Source organism: Lynx rufus, unplaced genomic scaffold (assembly GCF_022079265.1).
Source record: "Lynx rufus isolate CCGP_SWC_20201006 ecotype Redwood Valley unplaced genomic scaffold, mLynRuf1.p SCAF_15, whole genome shotgun sequence".
NCBI classification, from domain to species: Eukaryota; Metazoa; Chordata; class Mammalia; order Carnivora; family Felidae; genus Lynx; species Lynx rufus.
The window spans coordinates 61,674,927-61,681,883 of NW_025814829.1; positions in this window are offsets into that span (position 1 = coordinate 61,674,927).

Genomic DNA, 6,957 nt, shown 5'->3' on the forward strand with positions numbered 1-6,957 from the left:
CGTGGGCAGAGGTGGGACACCTGCTTTGGCAGCGTAAGGGAACGTGGCCGGGCCGTGGCACGGTGCTGGGACTCTCCCAGCGTCCCCGAGTGAGCCCTGGCCCGTCTCCCAGCCGTGCTCGGCCCGGAGGCCCAGGCTCGGCTCTAGGCAAGCCCTGACCGCGGAGCGACAGGCCTCGAAAGCCTCCCGACCTCCTAGGGTAGGGGTGCGGCCATCGGCTGCTGCTGCGGTTCCAGGGGGCCGGGCGCCCCCACCTCATCTCGGTCCAGACGCAGCGGCCCACGGGCCCCGGCACCGCTCTGAAGCCGGCCTTGAACTCCCGTGGCCTATCTTGGTGTCGGGAAGCCCGGCAGCTGGTCCCGGCGGGCAGAACCTTCTCTCGCTGACTTGGGGCTTTTGGGGCCAGGGTGTTGGTGAGCAGAGTTCTGGCAAGAGCCGTGGCAGCTGGGGCCAGGAGGAGGCTGAAGGGAGATAATTGGACCTGGTAATTGGCTTGCTGATGGGCGGCCGTGACCGTGGCTGAGAGAGGAAGACGCGGAAGAAAGTTGTTCTCCGGACCCAAGGCTGAGCCGTCCCGTCCGGCCGTCCTGTCCCGTCTTGCCTGGCACATCTGTGTGTCTGGCTCGATTCTCTGCACCCACGCTGCCCCCAGCGTGGCCACGTCGGTTCCCCGCCCCCAGGGCCACGCTCACCCATGTCCGTGCCAAGCCTGGGGCCAGATGCCTTAGAACTTTGAATCTAAGAGTCATCTTAAACATTTTTTTAACGTTCATTTATTTTGAGAGAGACAGAGTGTGGCCAGGGGAGGGGCAGGGAGAGAGGGAGACAGAATCCGAAGCAGGCTCCGGGCTCCGAGCTGTCTGCGCAGAGTCTGACGCGGGACTCGAACTCACGAGCTGTGAGATCGTGACCAAGTCAGACGTTCAACCGACTGAGCTCCCAGGTGCCCCCCCCCCCCGCCAAGGGTCAGGGGTCACCCCACTCTGGCTACCCCAAGGCGAGCGGCTGCTAGGCCTGTTGCAAGGACTTCAGTAAAGCCCTTGTTCGTGGGCAGAGTCGACTCATCACTTCCCCCGCCGAGGAGTCTGCTCTCTGGGCGGTTTCCAGGTCCCCGTCCCTCCCGTGGGCCATTTCTGCAGACCAGCTGGCTCACATTAGGGCGTGCAATCCGCTGCCCCGTGTGGGCACATGTTCTGGATTTGTCCCAACCTGAGCAGCTGATTCGCCCGGACGTTCTGGGAAGGGCTCCCCATCTGATTCCGCCCTCCGCACGTGACCTTGGAAGCTGCGAGTCGGAGTCCCAGCTTTCGCGGGGAGCCCGTGGCCTCTAAGCGCAGGCACAGAAGTGCGGTCCTGGGGACTGGCGTCGGGCGGCAGGCTGGGGGCCCCCGGAGCCGTGCAGTAGGTCCTGCCTTTGCAGGAGACGGTGGCTCGGAGTCCATCTGAGGGTGGGGTGTTTGGGGGTCTCGGGTAAAGCCGGGGAAGGAGTTCGTGCCCGGGGAAAGCCTGGGGGTCCAGGCTCAGACAGAATGGCCTTCCTAAGCCTCCTTCCCCGCCTCCGTCCTGGGCTATGTGAGTGTTTACCCAGCAGGTAGCTGCCGAGCACGTCCGTTGTCCCAGACACGGTGCTTCGGGCTGGGGAATAAGTATACGGACGGTTGGTGCCTTCGAGGGACTCCCTGAGTGAGTCTGAGCCGGGCGAGCCCTTAGGACTAAGCCAGACGGCCCCGGCGCCGTTTGGGGACATCACAGCCACCACGGGCATCCGCTTCCTGCTGTGTAGAAGGAGCATCATAGGCGCTTTGAGAGAATTCGCTTAGCTAGCAGATTCCAAGAGCCCAGCACCGTGCCCGGAGGGGTGACGATGGGCACAGCTGAGAGGTTTAGGGGGACCGACCGGAGGAAGGACTTGAGAGGAGTCAGGACCCGGGGTCTGGACAGGTGCGGCCAGGAGAGCTGTGTCGGAGTCCAGGGTCCCCTGCTGTGCATATTTACTCTTGAACAATTGTGGCCTCGGTTTGTTCCCTTTTGGTGCGGGGTCATATTTTCCCTTCCAGCCTTATCAGAAGAAAGGAAGAGAGGCCCACATTTGAATCCACAGTCACCAGGCACAGCTGTATTCTGAAGATTGAGAGAAAGAACATATTTAAAATGTGTTTCTTGGGGCACCTGGGTGGTTCAGTCGGTTGAGCCTCCGACTGCGGCTCAGGTCATCATCTCATGGTTCGTGAGTTCAAGCCCCGCGTCAGGCTCTGTGAGGACAGCTCGGGGCCTGGAGCCTGCTTCAGATTCTGTCTCCTTCTCTCTCTGACCCTCCCTCATTAATGCTCTGTCTGTCTCTGTCTCAAAAATAAATAAACATTAAAAAAAATTAAAATAAAATAAAATTTCTTTTCTTTCTTTCTTCTTTCTTTCTTTCTTTCTTTCTTTCTTTCTTTCTTTCTTCTTTCTTTCATGTTATTTCCTTTGAGAGAGAGACAGAGGCATAGAAAGAGAGGGAGACAGAGAATCCCAAGCAGTCTCCACGCTGTCAGCACAGAGCCTGACACAGGGGTCGAACTCACGAACCGCGAGGTCACGACCTGAGCCAAAACCGAGAGTCGAATGCTCAACTGACTGAGCCCCCGGGCGCCCCTTTGACTGTGTTTCTATTTTTAAAAAATCACGTTGTCGGGGCGCCTGGGGGGGCTCAGTCGGTTGAGTGTCTGACTTTGGCTCAGGTCGTGATCTCACGGTTTGTGAGTTCGAGCCCCGTGCCAGGCTCGGTGATGGCGGCTCAGAGCCTGTTTTGGATCCTCTGTCCCCCCCTCTCTCGATCCACCCTCCCCCCCTCAAAAGTAAATAAACATTAAAAAAAAATCGGAGAGCCACCGGTGAAATACAACACCGGGGCTGACCGTGACTTTCTGCTTGGCCCAGGCTTCTGGCCGCGGCTCGCCGGGTGGGGACGGTGAGAGGCAGTCACTCTGGTGTTGACCTTCATGACAGCAGGTGCTGCTGCGACACGTGATTCGCCACATCGAGCCGTTTAGGTCCAGATTACTAAAGCCTTTTGCCCCCTTGGGGGCTGGCGGTTTCTGCAGAGGAGGAGCCGGGAGCACTGCGCGGCACAGAGAGCCCAGCCGGGTGGCGGGCGGGTGGGGAGGACTCTCGCGGGGTGGGGTGGCGGACAGCGTCAGCTTGCTGCTCTCTCGCGCCCCGGAGACCCTTCCTGGCCCAGTGTTGAGCGTGCCACCAAGATGCCAGGCTGGCCAACGCTAACGATATTAACACCCGTGGCCCTGCTGTCTGCCCAGACGGTCGTTGTGAAATGACATTTTTAAGGACCCCGCCACCAAGGGTCAGAGAGTGTGTGGGGTGAAGCGGGAGCCTTGGGGCAGTCGGCCCATTTCCCTGACGCTTGGCGAGTCTGTCCTTGCAGAACGGGCTGCCCTGGGCAGCTGTGGGCGGGAGGGAGGGGCCCTGGCAGACGGCAAGAGGGGTGCGGCGGGGTGAAGGCGGGCCTGGGCCGGGAAGGGGACTACCTCGGGGAGCTTTGTCCAACCCCCTCAGTGGATGCAGGGAAACGTGGCCTTGGGTCACGTGGCCTTGCTCCCCATTTGGAGCCCTGCCTGGTCATTTAACCAAGCCGGGCCTCACTATTCTCTGCTCATCTTGCAAAGTTCTTGTGAATCGAAGCAATGCATGTGGAAATTCCTCGTGAAATGCTTTTTATTTGTTCATTTCAATTTGTTTTGGGGGCGCCGGGGGGGCTAAGTCGGTTGAGCGTCCGACTTCGGCTCAGGTCACGATCTCGCGGTCCGGGCCCCGCGTTGGGCTCTGTGCGGACAGCTCGGAGCCCGGAGCCTGCTTCGGATTCTGTCTCCCCCTCTCTCTCTCCGTCTCTTGAAAAGTGAATAAACTTAAAAAAAAATTTTTTTGTTTGTTTTAGAGAGAGAGCGTGTGCACAAGCACCAGGCGGGGAGGGGCAGAGAGAGAGAGAGAGAGAGAATCCCAAGCAGGCTCCGGGCTCAGCGCAGAGCCCAATGTGGGGCTCGTACCCACGGCCAACCGTGACCTCATGACCTGAGTGCAAATCAGGAGTTGGGCACTCAACCGATGGAGCCACCGGGCACCCCTGGAAAGTGCTTTTTAAATGGAAGGAGCTGGTCCAGGCACAGGATTGAGGGCCCAGAAGGCAAGAGTTGCTGAGCGCCGCCCTGGGGGACTGTTCTGGTTACACGAGGCTCTTCTGCAGCCAGAGAGGAGATCTTGCCGGAAGAGAGCACCTCGCCTCGCTTCTCGGCGGTGGCCTGGGGTCCCAGGGAAAAGGAGTTTGCAAAGATCACAGAGCCGACTGGGCCGTTTGCCTGGGGTCTTTGGGACGGCACAGGGGCTCCCCAGTCCGGGGCCAGCGGGGGCCCCGTTTCCCGCAGGATTTGCGTTTGTACGCGACGGTATCTTCACCTTGTATCTAGCGAGGGTGAGTAATCTATCCGGGATATTCAACAAAAACCAGACATTACCTCACTGGTGTCTTATCCAAAGCTGCTCCAATCTTCCCGTTAACTCCGGTGACTTGGGCTCTTTTGCAGGGCTCAGCAGTGCAGGGAGGAATCCCTAGACTTTCTAGCGAAGGGAATCTAGTATTTGTACCAAAGCCCCCCTTTCCCCCCGGAAACATCTGCGCCCTTCGATCCGAGCACACCGCAGGGGGCGGGCAGGCTGTCACCGGCTTCTCTGGCTGCCACCTGATGGAACCTCCGGGGTCGTCCTCACGTAGAAGGACGGCCGTGGTAACCCCGGGGCCAGGCAGTGGGACGTCTGTGATTGGCAGCAGAAAAATCAAAGCCCAGTGAAAAACTCCCAGGTATCCACAGTCACTACGCCCGAGGTGACGTGGTGGAGAAAGTGTTCATTTTGACAGGTGTCACGGTGGCAGGATTACCAAGTGTCCACCGTGGTTTGACGGCTGCTGATGTATGTGGGGAGGACGTGACGTACAGTCTGGGATTTGCTTTAAAATGTGTGAGTGGGAGGGGGGGCGCCGGCTGGCTCAGTCAGTGGAGCGTGTGACTATTGATCTCGGGGTCGTGGGTTCAAGCCCCACGTTGGGTGTAGAGATTACTTAAAAATAAAATCTTTTTTAACTGTTTATTTATTTTGAGAGAGAGAGTGCGGGCAATCGGAGTGGGGGCGGGGAGAGAATCCCAAGCAGGCTCCGCCCCGTCGGGCACTGAGCCCGACTTGGGGCTCGAACTCACGAACCTCGAGATCATGACCTGAGCCGAAAGCAAAAGTTGGACGCTCAGCTGACTGAGTCACCCAGGGGCCCCCAAAATAAAATCTTTAAAAAATAGTAAAAGGGGCGCCTGGGTGGCTCAGTCGGTTGAGCGTCCGACTTCAGCTCAGGTTACGATCTCCCGGTTCGTGAGTTCGAGCCCCGCGTCGGGCTCTGGGCGGATGGCTCAGAGCCTGGAGCCTGCTTCCGATTCTGTGTCTCCCTCTGTCTCTGCCCCTCCCCCATTCATGCTCTGTCTCTCTCTGTCTCAAAAATAAAAAAACATTAAAAAAAATAGTAAAAGAACATATGTTAGCAGAGATAGAAGACAGAAAAAAGAGGTAAAGCGCATGAGACAAAGCCTTTTAGCAATTGAGCCTGAGTAACGGATAATATGATTTCATTTTACTCTTTTCTCAACTTTTGTGGTTGATTGAATATTTTCATAATGAAAAGGAAAACTAAAGACACCGACTAGTGTTAAAAGACAAGCCACAGACGGGGAGAAGATATTTACGACCACAGGCAACTGACGGGATTTCTGCCCAAAATAGATAAAGAACTCCCACAAATTAGTTAAAAGACAAAAAAACAGGGGCACCGGGATGGCTCAGTCAGTTAACTGTCTGACTCTTGATATCCACTCAGGTCATGATCTCATGGTTTGTGAGTTTGAGCCCCACGCTGTGCTCTGTGCTGACAGCATGGAGACTGCTTGGGATTCTCTCTCTCTGTCTGCCAATCTCTCTCTCTTTCTCAAAATAAATAAATAAATAAACTTTAAAAAAGCAAAGCAAAACAAAACAAACTCCCCAAACTACCAACCCCATAGGAAAAAAGGCATAGATTACAAAAGCAATTTCAGGGCCGCCTGGGTGGCTCAGTCGGTTGAGCGTCCGACTTCAGCTCGGGTCATGATCTCGTGGTTTGTGAGTTCGAGCCCCGCGTCGGGTTCTGTGCTGACAGCTCGGAGCCTGGGGCCTGCTTCGGATTCTGTGTCCCCCTCTCTCTCCGCCCCACCCCTGCTTGTGCTCTGTCTCTCTCTGTCTTTCAAAAATGAATAAACATGAAAAAGAAAAAAAACTACTCTTGGGCACGTGCACGACATATATTTGGATCACACCTTCGATGCCCATTGATTTGTTGTTTATGGAGAAATAAATCCTGGCATGTGCATATAAGGACATATGATATTAAAGTTAAAATAAATATAATACATATTAATATACATGTATATAATCATGGATGAATTTCCGACACATAACACAGGTATTGAGTGAAATAAAAGAAAATTTCAAAAAGATATGCATGTTATTGTACTGTGTATATAAACAATTTAGAATCCCTGCATAATATTTTCGGGTCCCTCTCTCTCGGTCGTAAGAGAAACGTAAATAATTGGAAGGACCACAGAGCAAGAGGAGAATAGAGTTTCTCTCCAGGGAAGGGGAGGAGGGAAATGGGAGTGACCTCAGTTTTATCTGCGATGTTTGTTTTTTCTTTGGGGAAAAATGTTTTTAAAAGAATCTGAAGCAGATACATGGAAAGAGGGACACTTGACTATCTGAGTGTTTTTTATCAGGCCTACCTCGTTTTATTATGCTTCACAGATATCGCATTTTTTACAGATTGAAGGTTCAGGACGTCAGGGGAGGGAGCCCCTGCAGCTGTGGTGGAAACAGCAAGGGAACCGGGGT